Source organism: Aythya marila (assembly GCF_965140915.1).
Source record: "Aythya marila genome assembly, chromosome: 1".
Classification (NCBI taxonomy): Eukaryota; Metazoa; Chordata; class Aves; order Anseriformes; family Anatidae; genus Aythya; species Aythya marila.
In genome coordinates, this window is record NC_139042.1 from 115,585,074 (window position 1) to 115,611,131 (window position 26,058).

General features: G+C 41.5%; 1 long non-coding RNA gene across 1 annotated transcript in view; it reads right to left on the reverse strand.

The window, feature by feature from the left end:
- LOC309873842 overlaps positions 1-26,058 on the reverse strand; it is a 283,992-nt gene that overhangs the window by 240,092 nt on the left and 17,842 nt on the right. The window contains exon 2 of the long non-coding RNA XR_014316746.1: positions 10,187-10,269. This is a non-coding gene — a long non-coding RNA (uncharacterized lncRNA). The remainder of the gene's footprint in view (positions 1-10,186; positions 10,270-26,058) is intronic.

Here is a 26,058-nt window from a genome sequence, read left to right on the forward strand (position 1 = left end):
TGTCACTCCAAAAGCTCTGGGAACCAGCAGTCTATTCAGTCATCCTCTAGCTGCTATCACCGGTGGAGCTGAACCAAGGACAGCAAAAGGGGGAAGTCTGGGCAGAAGTTTCCCAGCCCAGACACAGCCTATGGTTCTATTATGTCTCTTTATAATGAAGTGTTTCACCGATGCCAAGACAGTTCAAAGAGCAGATACTTTGAAAATGGTATTCTCAGCCGCGTTTTCCAGCAAACTGCCTCACGAGTGAGGCTCACTCACAATTAGTTATGTTGGCAGCCAGCACTACATCGCACCTAGTGAGACATATACAGTAACTGAATGTGACATGCCACCATAATGACAGATCAAACTAGGACATTTCAGAAGACAAAGTGCTCCAATACGAGAGGCTTAAAGAGGCACTAAAGGATTTATGGAGAAGGAAACGCAACTTCAGGGAGGCTGATGAAATTATCAGCCTCACCAAGAGCAAACACTGAGCCAAATGGCAGGATCATATAATCCCATGCTACCGACAGACAGCCTTGTTGGGAGTCTCAAGGCATTCATCTTCTTAATTGAAGCTGAGCTGAATGGATTTGACCACATTAGGACCATCGGACAAAAAAAGAAAAAAAAGACATTCACAGAGGAAACTTCAAAACTTTTTAAAGGGTTTGAACTATGGCACTTTTAAAAATTAAGAATCAATGTTAAACAGGATGAGGGAGCAGGACCTGGGGACCTAGTAGAAGATCTGGGGGGGAACTTTCTTTTTTCTTTTCAGTATAGGTTTGTAAAGACTTGTGTTTTCCTTTAAATATTTCCAAATTTTCCTAGGCGGAAAAAAAAAAAAAAAAAGGATTTTAGAGACAAAAACATGCTTTCTAAGCAATCATCCAAAAGCTGCCACCTGTGATTCAATGAAAATTAAAAAATTATTTATGGATTAGATACAAGTTTTCATTTCCCACCACCACATGCTGCTTTATTTCAAGTTGCCCTATTACTAAAAGGATTGCGAGTCTGATCCAGCGATGGCTGACTTGACTTTAATAAGAGCTGAAAGCACTCAGTTCTCTGTGGAAATGAGTCCATGCTTCACAGTGTAAGTCCTTAAGACCTGGAGTGGAGCGATGCTTTTATTCCAGCTCGCTACCTGCAGACAGAGAAATGTATCGCCAGCAGAGCCGGGTACCTGTCATTCCATTTCTGCACGGGCAGAAAGGCATTTCAATGCCTTTAAGGAGGATCTAGCAAAAGTGGGCAACAGGGCAGTTTTTATTATGCAAGACTGATCAGCTAGTGCTCAGCCACCAGAGCTCTGCCAGCCTCCTTGGCTCTGTGCTGGCCAAAGCAGCCCATGCTTTTGGCACGTCTAAATGCTCCCCTGCAGCTCAGCAGAATCAGCTCCAGTTCCTCCCCTGCAGAAGGTTTCCTATGAGACCCTGAGAAAGTCAAATAAGGACAGAGTTTTAAGAGTTTGTAAATGGCCCAGTTTTAATATTTTTAAGCAATACAGACAAGGCTTATAGGTATTGATCTGTAAAAAGGATAATGTTTACACCAGCAACACAAGAAAGGGCAAAATGTGTGACCAAGATAAATACATCCAAGTCTTGAGGTATCCAAGTAAGCAACAATAGGGGCCAAAAGAATCACAGAGGTTCTGCTGTGTAATTCACATCCTTGCTATAGAACAAATTTTCTTTGCAAATGTTCACTGAAAAAAAAAAAAAAAAAAAGTAAACATCCTCACCTAATTCCTTCAGGTTTGCACCTTCTGTTAAGGATTTGTTTGCCCCCAGGGCAATAACCTGACCCTCACATGTCCCCAGCATCATTCCCACTAAGCACAAAATGCCACATGCTATGGCTTATCTGTAGATACACATGCATACAGACGGGGTAGTGTACACGTGCTAAATAACTTTTGCAATTGCCAAATTTTCCTCTCCCACAGTATTTGGATTTGCATTTGGATTGCTTTTTTCTTTCTCAATGTCAATTAAAAGTACTTAATTATTTTTAAAATAATACTGAATTTGCCTGAAATGGGGAGAGAAAGGACTGAATTTATAAGAGACAGAAAGCAACTGCCTAAACTTCATTTATTTTAGATAAGCAGAATACAAACACTCCAGGCCTAAATCATCTAACAGTGTATGTTAGACAGTACCCATTGGTATATCTGATATGCAAATGCACTACATCACATTTTGAAAGCTGTACAGACCAAAGAGGAAAGGGGATACCCACCAGAAAATCCTAATCCCTGTAACCAGGAGTCCATGGGGTGCTGCCTTCAAGTTTCCAAAATAACTCAACAAAATCTGGCTCTTCAACATGCACAATGTCAGAGCACAGCAAGCGTATCTACTAAAATTAAAATATGCATTTGTGTAGAAGTCCAACATATTATTGGAGATGAGCTGAGATTCCATTTTCAGTCTCAATGTCACAGGTGCTTCCAAGCACCCTAAATATTAATTTAGCAAGGTGATGTACATACTTTGGGACTGTACAGACTTCTCTGTCATGTGGCATGGAGTGCATTGTAATAACATGAGGAAAGAGGGACAGGAGAAGATAAAGGAAAACATGTACTTAGCCCTTCATGCATGGTTCACTCCATACCTTCCTTAGAGGTATTAAGAGCCTGAACCCAGGCCTTGCCCTGGCAGCGAATGGAAGGTGCTATTACTTGCAAAAAGTAGAAATACTGGGTGGACACCAGTTGTGTACACTCAAAAACAATGTCTCTAAGCACAGAAAGTGCCAGGAGTACAAGGCCGTATGTTCTTCCTCCACAAGGCCTGAAACCAGCCATGGGGAGGCTATGAACGTTGAGCAGACACAGGATTCCTCTTAGCAGGAGGCACGGAGCTAGGTGTCAACCAAATGCCTCCTTTCTCCTTTACTTTCTTCTGGGCTGTGACATCCTCTCTTGGAGGGCAAACCACAGAGCCTCTACCCCCAAAGCTTCCTGGGACTACCCCAGAGCTGGGCCTGTGCTGCTCAGCACCACCCCAAGCCCCTCAGGGAAGGCTCCTGATGGTGCCAAGGCTGCTTGGGGACTTGCAGGAGGCAGCAGCACTGCTCGCACCCAGCCTGTGCTCCTGGCTGGCAACACAAACCTGACTGCTTGGGCACAGCTGCGACAGCAGGGGCCCTGTTACTGAACTTGCCTCCGACATGCCAAGCCCTGCTGGGCCTGTGGAAATCAGGCTTACAATAGCAGCCGCAGCCATTAGCTCCCTCTTTTGTGATTTCCAGCATTGCTATGCTGTTTGCGAACCTCGCCTTAAATGAACGGGCTATAGGCTGGGAGAAGCGAGGCTGGGTGAAAAAAAGCACATGTACACGCTGACACACAAAGTGTGACAAACCCCAGTGGCAAGGTTGTGCTAATAGCTTGTTATTTGGTGACATAAAATCCCTGCTAAGATAATATAGGCAGCCTAAAAACCCAACAGCCCTTTGACTGAGACAGCGAACAGAAACAGAAAAATCCCCTTTCACTTCATTCCCCATGGCAGTTAAATGCACACAGGGCACTAAACCCCCAAAGAAAACAATTACCTTTCTGCCAGAAGAAAATACACTCATTTTGCGCACACATGATGTACAGGGCACAAAGCACACTTCTCGCAGAGGAAAAAGGCTGAAATGTGCTTTGGAAAAGTTTTGCTTGAAATTGGAGTTATAAGAGCAGCTCTTGGAAGCAGCTGCCCTTTGTCTGCTTCCTGCTCCTGTACAGAGCAGCCATCTACTTGCAGCCTTAAGTCTTGACCAGAACATCAGGGAGCACAGCAGCTAAAATAAAAATAAGTGTGTGTGTGTCTATCTAAAGGCTCGCTCTAATCTGAAAGCTGTATGGGCTGCAGTTACACGATCACACATCGACTGATAAGATTGCACTTGTGCAATTACCTGATGTGGACACAGATTCAGTGCTCCAAAGGCATGTAACAGACCCCTGTGCATACATAAACAGAGACCATGCTGAGGATGCAGAGCCCACTGAGACAGCTTACCTCCATTATGGCTTATTATTTCAGGCACCAAATTTACGTGCTGCTCACTGCACGCAGGGCTGGTGCAGGTGTGGGGCCCAGCAGACACACTGCCATGCTTTGCTGGGAGCTGGCTCAAGTTCAGGGTTGGTCCTGAGCTGCTTCCATGCAGTGGTTCTCACAACAGGCTCTCCTGTGCTCCTCAGCAGATGCAAGGCTGCTCATTGCCCGTGTAGCCCTGTCTGGCTCTGCCTACCTATCCTTCTCAAGGCCGTGCTTTTGTGCCTCTCAGCCTCCCCTGATGGGAGCGCACCAAACAATACCAAGACACCAGAGCTAGTTTACAGGAACTAAAAGGACTCTTCAACCAGAAACATCAATATAAACATTCTGCAATCCAGGAGGCTGACGACCATGCAGCAGACGTACAGATGCCACTCATCCACGCATATCCATGCTAATAGCATGGGCTTTGCTATCAGAGGAGCTGTGTTAATTTGCGTCATCTGTGGATCAGTATGCAAGGGAATACACTAGAGCACGGGTGGCAAGGATGATTGCAGTTGCAACCGCTTTATCCCTACTGAGCCAAAAGTACAATTTCTGATTTGGCAGGGCCAGTAAGCAATTGGCCCACTTACACCCCTTGTTTACAAGAGTTGTGCTCTGTAGCCTAGGGAGTGAGACAGCCCAGCATACACCACACTTTGCTCTGTGGCTGTTAATTGTCTTGGATGACTCTTTATTTATATAAATAATTTACTTGGTGTCTCCTGCCAAGAAGACACCTGAGCCCTACATAATCCGCTAATGCTGACTTTAATGATCCACATCCAGCACATGGGCACCACCATTCCCATCCTGCTCCCCTCGCCCCCAGTAAGTCCCCTGCCCATCTGTGCAGAAGGACAGATGAAATGATTGAGGATTAACAATGGCAAGGCCCGGGATAGAGCAATTTATGAATCTGAGCACAGTTCCTTTGGGATCTGATGGGCTTCCTCAGGGAAAGTGCTCTGCAGATGTGGCCTCAAACTGAGACCTACTTTCCCTGGCCTAAAAGGATGGCATGTCTCCATTACAGGCAGCTGAATTTTTTGTAGCAAAACAGTTGATGTGGTCAACTTAAACTTTTCTTCTGTTCCTTGAAACGTAAAATATAGAGAATCACATTTGTGAATGAGTCTATCATTCAGATTGTTTCAGCAGGCATCAAATCTATTCCAATTTATGAAGCTGTTGGGATCTTTGTCTGATGCTTTAGTGCTTAGCCACGAAAACTTAACCTCTATTATGTCCTTGTTGTAAGGGATGAACCTAAGCCTCAGTTAAACCCGCAGCTTTGAAAGTTTTAAAAACACGAGGCAGAAATCTAACCTTGTAAAAGGTGTTTATTTAGACCAAGTGGTTTTTAATCTGTTATGAGTAACAGATGTTTTTGACTGATGTGTTTGTATCTTCTCATAGTACCAGGACAGGCACTGTAAGCTTTGAATACAAATACAGAGATTTTATTCCTGTCAGTAATGTGACAGCTGCTTCACACTCATTGCCTGGCACATAATTTCAAAGAAAATCTATGACAATCGAAATACCAAAAGTTTGTCAAAATGTAGGTTGACTCTCTGAAAAGCATACGTTTTCTGCCAGTGTGCGTCCCAACAGCTCTGTACCATCTAGCACAGCACACCAAGAACATCGCTTCAGATTTCAGGACACATTACCATCTATTACCAAAACAATCGTGTTGAACTATTCTTTGTTACCTTGGGCTCTCAATACTCAGTGGTCTCTATGGGCCTGGTTCTTCAGCGATGTCTGTCAGGAACCTTTCCTCACGCATTTTGCCCCATTAAGGCCTGTCGGTTTAATTTTATGGATAAAAGTTTGCAAGATGAAGCTAAATTACTAAAGTGATGACAACCCACACATGGAAAGCTCTGAATATTTAAGAAATAGTCCAAGCTGAACATAATGACAGTCAACTGATTATCACTGCTGGAACAGAAGCGTGTGCTGCTATTGCTAATTCCCTCTGTTCTGCAGTTAAACAGTTTTGGTCTCCAGGACAACCGGTGAAGAAATATTTACCAATGTAACATGTATGCACTACACAACAGGGCTGCAAACACACCACACGCTAAGATACTAAATGTCAACATTTCAGCCTCAAGCAGGTTCTTACATCCAAAGCCAAACACACTGGTAACCTTTCCACCAGATGTATTTGGCAGAAAGCTCTCTGTTCAAACATAGGCTGCTCTATAGCCTCAAGAAAGGCTCCTCTAAATATTAACTAACATCATGAATGCAGGAAATGTAAATAGCTTCAGTAGCCAGTCTAAACAAGTACTGCTTTCCCCCTTGTAAATAGTAAATGTGGATAGCAAAGAACTTTTTCATATTAAAAAGACGAGAAGGGAGTGGAAAGCAGTACCGCCTGATGGTGGAAAATTCAAAAACAAGTATCTTCATTTTTCTGTGTCAATATAAGTGAATATCAAACACTTGCTCTTCAAGTATTTCCCATGGTATTCTCTTGCTTCAGTTTCCTCACGAGTCTTTGGTCTCTTCACTGAGGGAAACACCTTTTTCATTTGTTACCACCCCATCTTCACTGTATCCTGTATTTGCCAACTACCGCACACATCGCTGGCAAACACCATCCAAGCAAGTTGCATTGATCCACCTCCCATCTCCTAGGAAAGGTCAGGTCCTGTCCTGTATTTTTGGAACGTTTTATTGCTCTATGACATTTGTGCCATGTCAGCCAGAAGACACAAGTCAGTTCTCTGAGTAGCTGGTAACCAGAGGTTTCCTCCAATAAATTCCTTTGTCTTGTCCTACTTCACTATCCTCCAAATGTTGCATTAAATAAACTTTTCCAGAGAATTTTGGACCTCTCATTAGCTTTAATAACATTATGCACATGTTTTCAGGTTCCTGACCAAAACTTAATAGCACTGGTAGAGAAGAGACCTAATCCAGATTCCTATCAGACATCAGGTTTACGGTGATCAACAAGAAGGTTCATCAGCATTCATAATCCTCATGCACAGGTAATACCACAGTTAGTAATCAGCACTACATGTAGCTCACCCTTTACAACACGTAACAGAGATAACATTATGAGGCACATATCTTTGCTCAGAATGCAATTACGTGACCTCTGATATCACACAACAGAAGTAGTATTAGTCACAGTTTATTCATCTGTCTGAAATGAATGGGAAGTGCCACTAGAGCTAGCAGATCACATGTAACCTTTCTTCCCTCTGTTTCACCAACAGGTGGTGGAACACAGCTCCTTTTCAGTGGGCCAAGACCACAGGCTTACATCTACATGTGGGCATGACCCTGGAAAAGACACTGGCAGAAATCCCAGAACCAGTGTAGCAGACAGAAGTATGCACTAGCAGCTATGCACTTTCTCCATAGTGTGTGTATCAATAAACACTGCTTCAGACCTTCCATGTGGGTATGGGACTTCACAGGGTGTGAGAGACAAGGCATTAATAACAAATTTACAGCAAGAGGAAAGAAGTTTGGCAAACTTTCTGGCCAAGCAAGAAGTCATCTACTTCAGCAGTATGTGAACTGCTAGTGCTAGTGAAACCTGGAGAAGGAATATCAGGAAAGATCTACTTTGAAAAGCAGATCCTCAGCCTAGAAGCACAGTCATGACTGAAGAGTTTACATTTCAGGGCTTAAAATTAACGTTCCAAAGCTGCTGCACCCAAACATCCCTTCAGACCCAGAATAAAATGGTGCTTTCCAGTCAACTTAAAGACAGACAGGATTGCACAGTTGTGCATGCTGGTTATGTGCTTCTGCACTCAGCTTTCCATACCACTTAAGATAAGACTCTTTTTGATAATGGTAATTACATGAAGTCACTCTATCAGGTAAAAAAAAAAAAAAAGGCAGCAAGCCCTGACAGCCCTGGGCAGCTGAACTAATACATGATATTAAACATTAATATCCCACAAATATAAAAAGGTTAAGATGTGTGGCTCTCTTTTTATTTCCAGTTTTCAATGAAGAACAACAGGTTCTTTGTCGGTTGGCAGACACGAGTTACAACTGCTTAGTCATAAAGGAAAACCAGTGCATTACATTTTCTTGATGATCCAGGCAGACCCCTGTATATTGTTCTCCACTTAAACATTTTGATTGCTGATCAGACTCATTTCAATTTATAGCTCCTTCCTTCCCTCCCAACAAAGCTCTAAAACTAGTGTTAAGGTAAAAAGCATGACAAATCACATCTGCTTCTTACTTGGTAAATGGCTCCTACCTGCTTGCTTTTCTAAGCCATCACCTTTCACTGCTTTTGCAGCAGCGAGCACCTGCAGTTCCCCCAGCTGTACATCTACTGCTGTCCAGGCTACAGCCTCTATTAGCTTGTCATCTCTCCAATATGTATTATACTAGCCTACATTTCTTCCTACAACTGCCTAATGACCCAGCATCTGTTTCACTGCTGGCTTTAATAAAAACATTTGCCTTGTTGTTCTGGGCTCAAATGCCTTCCACGAGCTTCCAGTGTTTCCAGAGGGTCTCACAAGTTTATCACGATTAGTGCCAATCTCTCAAGTGAAACGTTAGATGAATCAGAAGAATCTCCATGTCACGCTCTTTCGTGCGTTCAGGGGGCAAACGTAATTTTAAGGACAGAGGATTTGCTTATCTGTCCCATTAATTATTCCCTCTGGAATTCACTTCATATCAACCATCTCCCATCTCTGAAATCCACTTTCTTTACTCTTTGCCGTTCTTCCTTTAAGTACAGGCCTTTGCAGGAGCAGTGTAAAGGACTCCTGGTTAGCACAGGAGACCCAACCTGATTTTTCCCCATGCTGGTACTAATGAAGCTGGCCAGAGTGATTAACTTATCCTCTTGCTGTATTTGCTCATGTCAACTCCAGGAAGGATTCTGTCATTTGGGTTAACGTTAACAACACAGTATCAACTCTTCAAAGCTTTGACTAGATCAGAGATGATATAGACGTGTCACAGGGATGGTTTTCATCTATCTGACTCAAGGAAAGTGAAAATCAGGTGTGGGAGGTTTACTTTCTTCCTCTGTATTTCTCTCCCTGCTCCAGACAACCAGAGGTTATGCTGTGACAACTGGGAATGCATGTGTTTCTCAGATCCTCTTTAAATTGGCAATGTGAATAATTTTTGTCCCAGCACATCCCTTGATCTCAGAATGAAATAACATTAGAATGGCTAAAGTATGAGGAGTGACATAAATGATTTACAGTGCTTGGCAGATGTACCCAATGGGAGAGCCGCTCTTCTCTTTAAAAGTGAACATACTTCCCACTTTAAAGTAGCAGGAGTTGTATGAGTAAGAGGAAATATATATATTGAAAAAAAGATATATCCCTGTTTTCCTCAGGCATAAACATCCTTCTGTCTTATTATCTATGTTACAAACATCTGGATTTAGATCATTAGACTCCCAATGCAGATATAGTTGAGGGTGATGTATAGTGGAGAGGGGAAAAGCAGCAGAAAAAAAATTCTCATAAAGACCTTCTGGGCCTGATTTAGAGAAGGCAGCATTCATGTGGGGAGCATCAACTAAAAAAAGCTGCTTCTTAGCTAGGTACAGTTAGTTGGCTCGGTGAGATGAAGAGACAGGATGCATGCTTCAATAGCAGCACGTGGAAAATGGCATGCTTATGTGGGTGAATGACAGGGATGATGAAAAAAAAAAAAAAAAAAAAAAGGAACACCTCACAAATAAATATCAACATTTTGCCTTTCTACACACAACCTATCACTGTCTCCCTCCAGCACTTCTGAGCTCTCTTCTCCAACAAATCAAGCTGGGGTCTGTGGACTGCAGACATTTAGTCACCCTGCAGGTAGCAGCACTGATTGAAAGACATCCCCTCCTGCCTGCTATTTCCTATTTGTTATTCCCCTCTGCTGGAAATTACTCCCCCAAATTTACAAAGTGTGTGTCTCACAAATGCACACTGTTCTGCTGGGAGAGCTGCTTCATGCAAACTCTCCCTAAGCCACCTCAGAAAAAAAATAAAATAAAAAAGAAAAAAGGAAAAAAAAAAAAAAAGAAAGAAAAAGAAAGAGAATGTTTTAAAATGTTAATTGGGTGGTTTGAGCAAACTTGGCTAATTTTTTTTTCCCTAATGTGTGGTTTAGGGAGCACTCACAGTAATCACTGGGCTAGAGGCAGTAATTCTTCATCTTGTGGGTCATGATGAGAAGCCTCAGGCAAAAACCATCTTCAGCAGGGCTGGAAGTGAGAGGAGGTATATTTTTACAACTTTTGTCTTCAAGCAGAGATAAGGCTTAACGTCTTTGAGATATGTTTAACAGACCACAGTCAGCTACCTAACACATTCTAATGTGAAAACTTCAAACCACATCCTAGACAAACACAAAATGCTATTTAAAAAGACATTGATTAAAACGCGTAAGCTACCACTTACTTTCTTTATCTAACAAAGGTCGAGGCTTTCTCTGCCAAATTCCACACCCTCCCCAGCTGAAGCTTGCACTCTCATCCTCCCCCACTTCTCACAGCATTTTGACTGAGCACGCAGCAACACCTCGATCACATCAAACACACAGCTTAACTCAGTTTTACGGTGGTGTTTCTACCCTCGCAGGGCTTGTCCCTTTCTGAGAGATATCAGCAGAAACACAGTTTGGGGTTGGGTTTGTTGTTTTGATTTTTAAACGACACATAGATATCTCCAAAAGGTCTTTACAAACCACATTTCAAACACTGCCTCCTGTTTGACCACATCTCATCTACCATAAAGGAATATCTTTACTAAAAGTAATAGCATTACAAAACAAGAAAAGATGACTAGAAAGAGCCTGTCTTTATGTTTGTCTGAGAATGTTAGATTTTTATTTATTAGTTCATTTTACCTTCTCTAGGCATTGCCAAGGGGGAAAAATGGTTTAAAACAAATTTTTATTTTGGAAGCTGTGAAGTCAAAACATTTTTTCAAATCTGCAAACGAGGACTGAAGCCTTCTCCACTTTGAAACTGGAGCCACTGAAAACACACCACTAAAATCACACTACCTACAGCACTGAGAACTGGAACAGGATTTTCAGGTTCAAATTTCAGCAAAGTGCTCAACTGAAAACAGAAATCCCACAGAAAGAGTGTGTGTTGATAAACAAAATAGAAAGCTGAAACATTGGGGACCACTGTTATCTAACTTTTCATAGCTTTTTTTTTTTTTTTTTGGGGGGGGGGGGGGGGGGTAAAAGGGAAATATTTTTCCTTTGTGGTTGTTCCACAGCGCAATCAGCACAACACATACAGGATCAAAACCCACGCTCTATCCAGGGCTTTGGAGAAAGTTGAGATGCTGAGAGTTTGCAGCTGGAGCCTCTTCCTTAGAGTTAGTTACCTGTTTCCAGGTCCAAGATCTCCAAGATGTCAAGGTGGAGCCATCGATCCTGGTTAGAAGATTATTTATAAAAGACTGGCAAAAACAGGAGGTGAAATCAGCACAGGTCACAGTTTCAGATGACTCAGGGGACCTAGCTTTGGCACTAGTTCCATGCCTGGGTGACATGAGCCCTTAATCTTGTAAGCACAAGGTGAGCCTCTGTCTTGTTCCTGGCATTTAGGGAAATTGCTGTTATGATTGCATATACATACATGAGATAGTTTTCAGTTAAGCAGCTCATACCCATTAGCTGACAAGTGGAAGCAGTAATCTGTCTGTTACTCCTTGGTAGGCGGCTCCCAATACCTCTGCTGCTTACCCTAACTTAAAGCAGAAACGGCAGTGTGAACATACCTTGAACATGTCTCAGCATAAAAAAACTGGGCTACACCCTCAGACGTGTACAGATGGATACTGATAGACTCAGGAGGCAAGAACATAGACCTTTGCCGAGCAGAAACCTGAAAGGAGGCTGGGTTGGCTTAATTATTTTGCTATTTCTTTAAGTCACCACCCTGAAATCTCAAAATGAAGCATAGTGAACTGCAAGGAAGAAAAAAAAAAAAAAAAGAAAATGAAAAAAAGGAGAAAAATGTTGCTTATGAGCATAGTTGTTTAAGAAATGACCGCCCTGCATATCCCAGCTCTAATGAGCACAAGTAGGTGCACATCTGTGTTTCTATTCACATATGTTTTGGTTCATCTGTGCTCTTCTACAAACGTTTGTTGCATGAAAATACTAAGTACAATGAACTATTGGTAGTGTGGAGTTATGAAACTTCCAGAATAACATACATGCAGACTTGATATGCAGCTCAAGCAAAGCAGGTCCTGACCCAGCAAAGCACTCCAACACATGCTTTATGTTAAGTCTGTGAATATTGTCGCTGAAAGCAAATGAGACCACTTGTGTGCTGAAAGTGTTTTGCTGGATTAAAGTGTAAAGAAGGGGGAACTGCACAAAAGACTTCTTATGACAAGCAGGAGACAGAATTCCTACCAGTACTATCAGAAACAAAAAATGACCTGGCACCTTCTCCAGTGGTTACTAAGACATCTAAACTCCATTCATCCGTGGCACATAAACCTCAAATTCCCAGGAGTAAAAGAAATAAAAGCAATAATAGTAATTTTAAAAAGCCTTAAACTCCCCAAAATTGAAGTGAAAAAGGGGGAGTCATTTCCTTTTAAGCCATGGTTAGCACTCTGTGACTTCAAAGAAAAAAACCTATATTTTGCAATATATCAATACACTTTTAGGTGTTTGGAAAAATGTGATTATAAAGGAACAACTCTCATCAGCTATAGGAAGCACTAGGCTCATGATGGGTTCAGAAATAACAAAATGAAGGGCAAAGGCTTGGTTGTTTCTAAAGCAAATGATCTTACACATTACCTTGGTAATGTACAGACATCTTGGGGAAAATAAAAACTAGCCTGAAAACATTCAAAGGTACGTACGTGCAAAATCCATGAACCAGGTTCAGTTACCACTTAGAGGCACACCAGAATACTGACCAGTCATGCCAAGGAGGGCAGGGCATAAGGACAGAGAAAACTGGATATGGTTTTATTGTGCCCCAGACCAGGGAGACGGTTCTGGTCTCCTGAAACACAATCCCCTGTCTCCTTTCTCCAGAGGTGTGCAGTTCTGCACTATCCCTCCCACTCCGAAACATGCCGAGATGTCAGCAGCCTTGCAAAACAACACAGCAACAAGGCTACGTGAAAAGCAAAGAGCAAAGAGGAGAAGAAGTTCAATCTTTGTATTCTGCAGCTTTTCTCTTACTCTGCCACTCATATCACTGCGCAAATGGGGAGCAAGCATAACTGTATCATCGATTACACTTAGGAAACGATTCAGCAAGCAGTGGCCTTATGTCAATAGCTTTTAGATTTTCCCTGCTGAACCACAAATCCTTGGTGTGGAAACATGGTGAGGAAAACAGTAGTGAGCTCTTGGCCAAAATGATGATTAAGCCCTGGTGGAAAGTTATTCATCCTAAACAGAACCATACCCAAAACACTTTCCCCTTGTCCTGTCAAAAAATGTAAAGGAAGGCTCATCTATTGGACTGCTAAAAGTTTGCAGGTTTGGGGTAATTTTGCATAGATGCATTCAATATTTTATTTCTCTGCATTGATTCCCCAAAACGGAGTTTTTATCTATCATTTCAGTCCCACATACAACCCTCAGTCTGCTCTTAATATGCCTCAAAGACATAAGCCTTTGGCATGGAGGAGCATGGTAAACGTTTTAATGTTGGCTCGCCTTAATAGCACGCTTTCTCAAACTGAATTCAGCCTTATCAAGAATAAAGAAAAATTGTATTTGAATTTGGAAAAAAAATAAAAATACATTTTCCTAGCTGAAGCTAGTTTGGGAGGTTTTTTTCTTCTCATCTCATTTCCACAGCCTACCGGTATTACTTTGACTGAGAGATCTTATTCAATATAATTCTGCATCTGCGTAAATTATTTTTTCCATTCCATCATTTTCAGATTATTAAGGAAATGTCACAACGAGTGATTTCCAGCTGTTCGAGATGCACGTTTTGCACAACCTGTGTACCTCTGACATACCTTTCACCCAGCTGAGGGCAGTATCTTGCACACAATGATACGTACCCCTCATGAGAAACCCAACCACAAACACATCTTGGCTCAGGCTCTTGAGAATCTCTGAGCCTTGTAGCCTCAGATATCAGTCTCAGAATAATCATAGTGAAAACTAAAACTTTCTCGGTATCAAAGATTACTTCCCTTGAGGCTTCTCAGTTCCTTCCTCTCAGCCCATTTTCCTTCAGTCATGCTCATGTCTTCTCATCTGCTCATCTAACCTCTCCCCTTCTGCTTTTTTTCAACTAAATTGTCCATTCCTGTCTGTCCCTATTTCCCCCTGTACCTAGCTCTTCGGTAAAGACAAGAGAACTGCCCTCCATTATGCCTGCATATGTTCCCAAATGGGCATTTCTCTGGGGATTGAGTCTGAACATGGATGTATCTCTTAAAATCCATATTGACACATAAAAAGAGCAATTCCTTCAGCAGCAAAGTGGTTACACATTTTCAATGAAAGATCAAATTTTCCTTTAAGGTCTTTGTCAGAGAATTATCATATGCTCTCTTTTTCACCAGGGATTTATGGAACCAATGAATTGAAAACATCTTAATTCCTGTCATTAGGAAAAATAATAATGCTATTATTCCCAATAGTACAAGTATTATTCCCAAGAGGACACAGTGATCAATTTGAGTAAGGGTGTATAAAAAGGATGGTTTGGGTTTTGTTTTATGCATATATAAAATTGGTTCTCTTATCTTGGGACCAGTCTCTTATCTTCAGTTGTCTTCATGTGTTGTGTGAACTATTCTTTATTTGGGAACTTTCTCACATCAGTTTTGTGTGAAGAAAGAAATCGGACATACTTTACTGCTTAGCTATCCTATTGAGTCCAAACAAATAGTCCCATTAGGTGACATCACCCTTACTAACCTTTAAGTAATTCCACCTACACAGTGCTCCTTGTGCAGCACTTACAAACAAAGAGATGGAACATAAAAAAGTAAATAAATTAAAAAAATCAGAAAATGTTTCCAGTTGGATTGAGTCATCTGTCCTTGTGAACATCTCATGAATTACTCTGCAGCACCATGTTGAAATGAGACATATTAACTTGCAAAAGCATAAAACTATATACAAGCACCTAAATCTCTTCATATAAATGCCTCATTGCCTGCTCCTATGATAGGTGTACATGCACATCAAAACTGACGAGTTTATCCTTCTGTCATTGTCTTAGTGGAAGGAGACTGTTAAGAACACTCACTGCCACAGTTTCTGCCTTTTTGGCCATCTCTATCTTGACAGCGCTTAATGAAGATACTTTTAGTTACATTAAGTCTAAATGAGACTTTAGTATTCTTTCACCTTTGAAATACAATACAGACATGAATGGATATGTTCCAACAAAAAAACAAAACAAAACAAAACAAAACAAAAAGAACATTTCCTGATCTTACATTGTCTTCTTAAACAAGAAATAAACCTCATGCAAAATCCCAACATGCATTAACTTTCCATGTTTAAAAATAAAAATAAAAAATATCAATACAGGCACTTTTATTGAATTCTCCAGTCATCTATTTTGTTTGCTTGTTTGTTTTTAAACACAAGATGATATAAGTGTCTCTAGCTGGTGTTCTCTAAAAATTTACCAGAGCAAAATAATACGTAGACAAGAAATCAGTAGCTTCTTCTTTCAAGAAATGTTAAAGAGTAGAAGGAACAACTTTCAAAATGAAGAAATACGTATTTTCACAACAGTTTATTTCATCTTCTCTCTCTTTCTCACTTTGACTTTTGCCCCCACAAATTTTAACACTCTCAGTACTGCTCTCACAACACAGAATATTTTGGCATTGATAAGCAGCTGGGACATTGCATTGATGTGTGTGCTACATCACTGGCTTGCAAGGAGAGCACAGCCATGGCAGATAGTCATGACCCTACATCCACAACTGGGCTGCATAAAGTTCTTCCCAGTTCTCCAACCTTCACTTACCTAGCTAGCTGTCAGGTTGCAAAGCATTTCTATATCTCTTATTTCTAGAATATCCGAGGGCCCAAATTTACACAGCTTGTTAAACTCCTAAAGATGGAGATAGGGTGGAGGGTTGTTTGTGGCTTTGTTGTATTTTGGGGTTGTATTGTTCCATTTGCTGTTGTTGCTGCTGTTTTTCTTCAATATCCTAGTTATCTAAATGAATATTTATTTGTACCTTTAGTAACTTTGGTTTATTCCTATACTATACCGGCCCTGAATGTTTTATGGAGTAACACCTTGCATACATACTCATAGTTCTTAAATCTTCCTTAACTAATGCAACCTCAACTGAAACAAAACCCACACATACCACACTGTTCCTGTCAATGACTGTGAAAGTATTTGGCCATAAAGTCTGCATTTAAGCTTGGTACATGTTTCCCCAGTTTCTCAAGACATCCTAAGGACAGGTTGCGGTTTTTGCAAATGCCTTAAAGGTATGTTTACTCTGCAAGTTAAGCCCAAGTCTGAAGTTGTTCTCCAGGTTAAACCTGCTCACTCACTATTGTTTAAATACAAAAATATACGCAGATGCAGGCTGAGGACAAGCAGTCTCAGGAAATCCCCAAGATGAAGCCTCAACACAGACAAAAAATTAATACAGGTTCACCTTTCTGTTCCTGGCCACATGGATAAATTGTACGCATCCAGGACCAAGCAGGCTCATCTTTTTTTTGTCAGCTCTCTGCTTGGCTTAACTTTTCCTTTGCACCACATGAATATTTTAAGAACCAGCTGAAGCCAGTCTATATAGCTGGATTAAGAGCCAGCAATGTGGAATCACTCAGGCCACAAAAGTCACCATGATTAAACCTCTCTAAGTATGCTCTTAACCTCTTACTGCAGTCAAAACTAAACAGCTTAAGGGGGAAAATAATTCAGGGCAAACATCCTTCAGCATTCTTACCATGGTTTTATAATTATACAGAGCAAAGTTCAGACAAAAGTAACTGTGCTTAGGCAGACAAGAGGACTTCCAAACAGAGAATTACCTCGCTAAAACTAAATCCGTGTCACGTCCCCTTTTAAGTAAGCTACTTTAAGCTCACCTACTGAAGAGAGAGCAGAATGACCCTTGCCAGTCCTGCTTGTTAGCTGATCAAATGCAGGAAGGGAGTGGTCAGCATTCTCCAGGAACACCTGCCCCACGTACCTGGCCAGGCACGTGAAGGAACAGCCGTGTGCTGGATGCTCCAGCCCCTGCCAGCTGTGTGAGATGCACCAAGCAGCTGCAGTGAGTGGCAAGTAGAGTACAGAGAGAGAGAGAGAAACACCAAGCACAGGTTCATTCACCCACTCTCACTCATTCTAGCATGAAATTCAATAAACAGAGCTTGAGGCACAGCGCTGTAAGTGTACTACCTTTAAAGGTGAGGGGAAAAAAAACAACAAGAGTGCTTATGGAGAATAAGCAAAATCAGACATGCTTACTGTGGGGTAGCTGGAGGCCTTATGGTGATTTCTGTATACTCCATCTGAATAGACCCTGGGAAAGGAAAAGGCAAGAAAAGATGAAAAAAAAAATCTATCTTGATTCCCTTGTTTCAAAACATATGTGCAAGAGGCATGGGATGAGGGTCAAAATATTAATAATAATAAAATCCCCATTCAGACTGCTTGTGTTTATAGGAGGGCAAAAAAATAAAAATAAAAAACAAACAAAGCAAACACCAAAACCACAGGCTTTTCATCTGCCCCTTTGATGAATGTCTTTGGCACTATTCTCCAGGCAAAGATCAATAACCATTTCCTAAGACATTTATTTAGGGATTTAAGTCTTCCAATTGAGCCTTGGCTAGGGAGTCACTACTCCCATCCCCCATATTTACACATACAAAACAAAAGAAGAAAAAAAAAAAAAAAAAGAAAGAAAAAGGAGAAGAGAAGAGAAGAGAAGAGAAGAGAAGAGAAGAGAAGAGAAGAGAAGAGAAGAGAAGAGAAGAGAAGAGAAGAGAAGAGAAGAGAAGAGAAGAGAAGAGAAGAGAGATCAGAACTGATTTATTCTGATTTTAGTCTTTACTCTCTCTTTCATCTATTGTGCTTTTTAAAACCTCACAGCTTTCCTGTTACAAATTCTCTCCTTATTACAGTGCTTCAGTGCAGAGCTTTCTACCATGGCTGGGTTTTGAACACCATCATCCCAGCAAGTTTCAGCACATTTTAGCAACACATCCATTTTAGACAAGATGGGTTAATTATGAGGTGCTGTGTCCACAGCACTATTATTTTCTTCCAAAAGCCCAGTAGATGCAGTTTTCTCCTAGAGAGAGAAAGTCTGCAGAAGGATATCCAGATAGCACAGCACTTTTTGCCTTTCAGAAAGGCTTGTGGACAAACACTTCTCTATTGCTGCCATACAGCTGCTGTTCTCAACCGGCAAACTGGGAACAGGATTTAACCCTTCATTCCTCTGTATGCAGATTCTCTCCAGAGTTGTGTGACTGATGCTAACCAGCCAGAGTCCCAGAGATAATGTTCTTGCTGATATATTCATCTAACTTTTCATCAGCTTTCTTAGCAGAATGCACATAATTCCAGGAACAGAAACAAGTAGCAAGTGCTTTCTGAAACTCATCAAAAATTGCTCATCTGTTGGTGAGCATGAATCATTGCTACAGCAGGGTTTCCCAAAAAGCATCACAGAAAGACAAAAAAAGAAAAGAAAAAAGAAAAAAAAAAAGCATACCTCTCCTCATGTCATGGTTTTAAAATAGGAAAATGAGTGCAATGAAAACCTGTGAGGGAAAAGACTTTAAGAGGACTAGATTTTATATATGTGCAAAAGACAAAAACATGCCTGGATCCCAGTTTCCTGGGCTTATAGTCACATTATAACAACTTGACCAGTGCAGTAAGATCTTTGTAGCAGGTTCCTATATAACTTTTCAAATGCTTTGTAAATTACCTGTGCTTCTGCATCAGACTAAATGAGTTCAGGTAGGTGTAAAAGAGTAAGTATGGACATTCCTTGACTGCTAATATCCCTCGGTGCCAGAACTAAGGTAACAGATTCTAGAAGATTACAGACAACAGGACATATTTTTACACAGTGTTGTGTGACCTGCCTATATTATTTCAGTGTCCGCTGAGAGCAGAAGTTGGGCTAGACAAAAAAATAGAGTGGGCATCTGTAGCATTTGTTTGGATTAATATTCTTTCCTCTTTTCCTATGACTTGAATACAGGGAAGATTTGATTACCTTGGAAAGTTGCACTGGCTGCACACATCCAAAAGAAATTTAAAAATGAGAAAGAAAAGTTATGAAAGTTGCAAACTTTGTCACAGGAACTGCTCTAGCATCAGCGAGAAATCCATGTGGCACAAACTGAGCCCTGGAATTTGAGAATGGTGCATTCAGTGACCCACAGATTAAGAAGGATAAAAGCTGCCAACTTTGCTGTCTGATCATTGGAACGAGACAGGAAATAAACACAACTGGAAATCATTATGCCTTCTCATTTTATTTTTAGCTTCTCTTTGTTTGCTGAGTGCATTTGGCATAAATCTTAGAGCTCAGAGATGGAACAAGTCTTAATAGAGCCTCTAATACATCTTTCTACAATTTCCTAATTGACCCCTGTAGAGCACTCACTGGTACACCGGCCTGTCTGTGTTTATGTTTCATGGAGTTTCCACCATTTTCTCTGAAAACCATCCCACATCTAATACATAGATTATTCCACCTGGAAAAGGCCGGGTTGCAACCTGTCTGCCCTTCTTATTTGGTCAGCTATTTTTCCAGCCCGTTCCTCCCTCCCGGGAGAGGAGACTGAGCTGCTGAGAGCTCCCAGCACAAAAAAAATAAAATAATAAAAAAAATAAATAAAAAGGGGGATGTGGCTTGCTGATCACCTAGGTCTTTTGCTTTGTAACACTGGCTGCTATTCAGCCTAAGTGCATGTTTGTCCCATTTCAGGTGCCCACACTGATTGCTCCCAATTGTCTTCATCTGGCTCTTGAACCTTCTAGAGGATGATCCTGTGCAACATCAGCCACCAATTAAGCCAAGTTAGGCACATTACACATTTTCAATCTTTCCTTGCAGGCAGTCGTGCCAGCCCCCAGCTGTAATCATCTGCGTGGCTGGGTTCTGAATTTCTCTGATTTTCCTGTACCCAAGCATCACGAGTTTCCAGAAACATTATCTGAAACTGCATCGGGTTCTTATGTGGGTTTTTGAACCGTGCTTGGATGAAGCGAAGAGCAGGGACAGATGCAATTTAAACCCATGGTGGCCAATCACCACTGCAGCTGTGTTCAAGGCCCCTCACACAGCACCTCCATGTGAACCCACACCACCCCTCCAGAGAGCAGCTGGGGATGGGAACAGGCGATGCAACAGAGCACCACAGGCTCAGGGTGTTTGGTGCGAGGGAAAAGCAGGGGCTCCTTGCTGTTAAGGATCTCTAGACTAAGAAATGGGCATTTGGAAACTGCAGTACATCAATACTTCTCAGCTGTTGAAGTACCACCAGCAGCAAGTGGTGCAAAGAGAATGCCAGCCACACCAAGTTATACAAACCAGGTGGACTTCTGAAGGGAGTGGAAACTAGTGTGAGGAGCGTGCTCACCTTGTGAGAGGCAGCACTGCAAATGGGCAGCTTTCTCTCAGGTGAGTCTTAGGCAGAGGGGAAAATAGCTTCCAACTGCATTTCAGGAAGGGCACAATAACAGCATAGCTTATTCTGCAAAAGTCACAGCCCAGAAGAAAATGACCGAATCCCCTCCCACTGGCAGATCCTATCTCCAGCCTCCTTTTTAGACCTCATTTGAAGAAGACTAATCACTTTGGTTAACTATGGTGAAATTTTGTCACTGAATTACCAAGAAACTTAGTAACAGTGCATGAAACTTATTACTTAGTGTATGATGAAAGGCACATATGTACATTGAGAAGGTTTCCCCCATCTCAAGACAAAACAAAATTTAAATAGCTGCTAAAAATGAATACAAAAGGAAAGGAACTTTGTAGTTGTGAGCATTTACATGCTGTCTTCAGGAAATGCTCAGCTCCAATAATGTTAGTGCAGTGCAGAAGTGCCAATAAAAAAAAAAAAAAAAAAAAAAAAAAAAGAACTGGCACTTAAATCAAGTTGCTTTATAGTAATAGCGGCTTTCTTGCCAAAAGGTGGCTCTTAATTTTCTGTTCTAGTACTCTTGTGAATGCATTCACTTTTCTCAACAAAACACTAAACCGAAGTGGGTGTCAGCATTCCCTGCAAGGAACCGCACCCAGCCCCCTTGGTGGTTTCCAGCTGACTTATGCAAGTGTAAATATGGGATAAGAGAGTGCCAAAGAAGGTCTCGCAGCCAGATCCTCAGTGATTGTAAACTAGCACTTCAGTCGGCTGCTGTGACTGTGAATGGGCCTCTTTGTCTCTGACAGCAGAGTTACTTTCCGTGATGCCTTACAAGGCTCTGCCATGGAGCCCCACTGCAGCCCTGCTTCATGTGGGACTTTATTTTCCCTCCTGTGGAAAAAGCTTATCAGCATGAAGCACGGTGAGCATACAAACAGACACTGACGGAGTAGCCCTTTGTTATTCAATGGCACGACAAGGAGTGCTGGATTTTTGTGTCTGTCTGGAGCTGCTTTGCCACCCAAGTAGGGATCAAAACATAAGCTACAGTGAAACTTCTCTGTCAGTGTTATTACCAATGTTATGTTTTGCTCATGGGCTGCACAAGCATGTGAAGCTTGCAGTTGACACTGGCTCCAGTTGATTTTGAGTTGGTCTTATCTCAGACCTACTTTGTTCCAAACTATTCCAATATCACAGCATTTTTTTCATATGACTACAATGCCATTTATTGCAACGGCAAAGACAAAAGGGAAGCAAACTTTGTGCTGAACTGTCAGAGAAATTCTGGGATGCTGTTTGCCCAGTGGAAACATCTCCACTCTGCCAGCTCAAGTATAACAACAGAGACACAGTGAGGTGACCCGCCTCACCATTTCTTTCAGATAAATGACAGCTCCAGCATACACCTCCATGGGACCTTTAACAAAGTCTTCTTAAGATGATTGTTTGACAGCCTCTTACCTTCTCCTCCCCCCTTCCCTGCCAATGCAGGATTTACTTTTGTCTGTACAATTTACATTACTTTGAAATCAAAATGATACTCGAAGACAAAGAGGGAGCTGTGGATATTGCCAACACAGCAAGCAGAGAAGCACCTCTTCCAGTCTCCCTATGTTTTCTCATTTACTGATTTCTATTCCTCTCCATTTCCCCAGCATTTATTTATTTTTAATACTTTCACCCTTTCCTCTCCCTATTTACAGGGCAGTCTGATTACTGCACATTGCCAGCTTTTCACACATCAGAAATTACACTTTGGATCACGTGGATGGCAGCAGAGTGATTTTATGGGCAGGAAAGATATTTTATGTTGTCTTTTCTTTGAATGTTCTTGAGTTTTTATTGGGGGGGGGAGGGGGGCTAAGAACAAGCAATTTTTGATTAGTAGGGCCTCTTACACTTAAATTCTGCCATATATCATACAGTGGTGTCTGGTTGACTCCTGATGAGGAGAAGGCTCAGAGAACCAGGCAGACAGGCTGAGACACTTCAGCATCCTATTGTGGCCTCCGAAGGCAGCCCAGGTCCAGAGGTCTGATGCGAACGCTCAGTGTGCGGGGATCGGGCATCTGAGTCCTTCCTTTAGCACTGTGCCAGCTGCAGATTTTCGCTTACAAGATTTCACATACCTGCATTCCCCAACACTTTCCCTCTATTTCCCTTCACAGTGCTGCTAAATGATTTCTATGATCCTCTGTCTTTAACCAGAGGTCCACGCAAGCAGCTTTCTCTTGAAGCTTTCTCCTCCACACAGTTAACAGGCTTCTCAATTTAGCATTGCTGAAGCCTCCTTACTCTTCAGAAAAGGCTAAATATTTTTGTTTGCCAAAGGCTCTGTGAGTCACAGAGAACATGACTCCTGTGGTATAAACAAAGTTCAAGACTGGGGTTACATAGTCTATAAGAGGAAAGCTCTCAGGCAGTGGAAACAATAGTACATCCAGATGCCAGACCTCCCCCAGCAGACGCTGTCCCAAAACCCCCGAGTGCAAAAAAAGGTCATGTTTCTTCCTCCTGATCTGAAGACCATGGCCAATATTTCTGGCCATGCAGGTCTTCTCTTGGAGGTGAATATGAACTATAGTTAATCAGGAGAGCAAATATTTTTCACTCCACTGTGCATTGCTCTAGGTTCAGGGCATGTCACGGCTGCAGTAGTTGTCCTTGGGAGGCAACAGAAGTTAGCAGGAATATCAGTATGAATATCAAGGGAGGTATTGTCTTTTTGTTGCATAAAAATGTGTGATAAGATCACTCTGGCTGTTCAATGTCAGGATCATTTTCAGCTTGTTGCCCTTACTGAAGAGGTTACAAGACGCCCTTGCTCCTAGGAGAAAATTCAACTTAAAAAAAAAAAAAAAAAAAAAAAAAAAAAAAAAAAAAAAGCAATTGTATATTTTGCTACCAGAAATACTAAAATAAATTTTTCCTTCTTATTTTCCCGGTAGGGTTTCCCCAATATCCAGAGGAAAACTGGGAGTCAGATATTGGGTATGGCAATGGGTGGTCATGATGACTTGTATGTATTTTGGTGAAGACAGTTTTCTAGGGACATACTGTAGTCTTGCAACCAAAATGCAACAGATTATGCTCACTGAGGCATACACCAAAATTAAACAAAAGAGATGAGCAGAACTGTAAAACTTATTTCCAGTAAGTTTTATGGTGGTTTTCTCTAGCTATATGGCTTCCTCAATTATATAGTTTTAACATCTTTTTGGAGTAAATGCCAGAGGAAACTTGCAGAGAAAATTTTAAAGGCACATGAACGTAATGTCACTGCGGAGGTCCTACATTTAAAAGTGCATATTTCAGGAAAGGGTATGACAAAAAATAGCAATGGGAACTTTTCAGAGGGGGGAGACCCCACTCTGTCCACCTTAATGCCACAGGGCCCAAAGAGTCCTCATCCCTGTTGCAGAAAATGGCCTCTCATACCAGTAACGTTGATCAAGGATAAATGGTTTTCTTCACAACACTCCCCAGTATGCTGCTCGGACATCACTGGAGCAGTAATATAGCAATTATGGCTACATAAAAGTCCTGGAGCCCATTCTGTAAACTGTAGAAGCTATGATAATTTTGGCCCCCAAGCCCATCTGTGGGTCTGCTCAGCTGCCAGAACAGAGAGGGTCTGAGGGGCACCACCTAAACCTCTCTTAGCACATGGCATCTCATGTTGACCCAGCAGATCTGTTTCCCTCTAGCCAGCTTGCCTCATGGTAAAGCTCTGCCATTCACTTCTGATTTGATTTTACTGTGGAACAGCCTGGTAGATTGTTTGTGGGGTTTTTGTTTGTTGCTTTTTCTTGTTGTTTTTGCCTATAATTTGAGGGAAAAGCCAGACAAGGTGCAGCTTTCCGCTAAACTGGAAGCATGGACCAAACACATTACAGGCTCTATTCTCTCCCTCTCCTAAATGCCTCTCTAGTCCTTTCTCTTCCCATTTTCACCAGCATACTTGTGCCTGATTTAACCATTTATTGAATGTCATTAATTAGGTTAAGATAATATCTCTTACAGTGACTTTATCCTAAAGAACTGTTATGGCCCTTTGATGGAACAAAAACTCCCTTTTTCCTATTGTTGCCATGACAAGTAACATGCCATTGCCACAGTCATTTACAACAACCAGAGAAAAAGTTCTGTAGGTGAACTTTAGGAAAACTGTCAGCCCCAAACTACAGCTTAAATTCACCTTTTACAGTGATAGGGACTACATAACCTTTGCATACAACCTATTCTGGTTATTTACCAGCTGTTAGAAGTTTTTCCTCAACATCTATCCTTCATTTCTCATCCTGCAGTTGAAGCCTACAGTTTCCTGCTCTACCTGACATGGACTACTTTAAATAATACTCCTTTTTTAAAAAATACTCCTTTTCATTTTACAGCAATACCACATCCAAAGAGTTATTTTGTCCCCTTTTCTCTTTTGACAGCACTTTTCCCTCTAGAATAAGTTACTCCATTTTTTCAAACTCTTCACATAGCTCATTTCCCCAAGAGGAAAAGATGTTGGAAAGTATCTGTTGTTGGACACCTGGCAGTTGGGAAATAATCCATCTAAACACCTGTCTAGATAACAAGCATAATTGTTTTCAACAAAATTAGCCAATGACTGGAACTATCAGCAACTCTCTTTCTTTTACTTGGGAATATGAAGTTTACATTGGCAATGACATGGTTGAATTAGTTACTCTTTTGTCCATAAAGACAGATTCAGAATGTAGTCATCCACAAATTTCTTGTGTTTATCAGGAATTCATTTTCCAAAATTAAAGTAAAACAAAGACAGTTGTTAGACCTGCTCAGTCTGTTAGATTTGGCATCTTTGTATCCCAGTGACTAAACATAGCTATGTCACTGCTTCAATTTGATTACACATTAGATAGCAGTAACTCTATAATATGAAAAATGCAACTTTTTAGAGCTCCACAGCATGAACACACCAATATTAGATCAATCTCCAGCTTAGAAGTCATCCTGTATTCTTCAGAAAACAGTAATTTCTGTCTTGGCAACAAAAATTAATAATGTTTTCTAAAATCTCCAGTTGGCTAGAGATGCCATCCCATCCTGGAAAACACTGACCTGGCTTTGTCTTTTCTTGTTTAAGCTGTCTTTCAGCACAGTGATCTGGCAAGGAGCCACAGCCCTTGAGATACTCCAGCAAGAAAAGGACGCCCCATGCCTCTCCAACGATGCAGGCTGCCAGGCGTGCATCAAACCTCCAATGCTCTGCCCTGGGGAGCTGAACCACGTTCAAAGTTTCCACCAGTACCTTCAAAGTGGTTCGCAGCATGGACTGTATGCATGGCATTTTCAGGTGAAAGAGAGAACAGCAAAGTGTACCTTGCCAAGAAGCAGCATGATAGCCAGGCATGCCTGTGCATTAGTGCATATATGCGCATGGTGC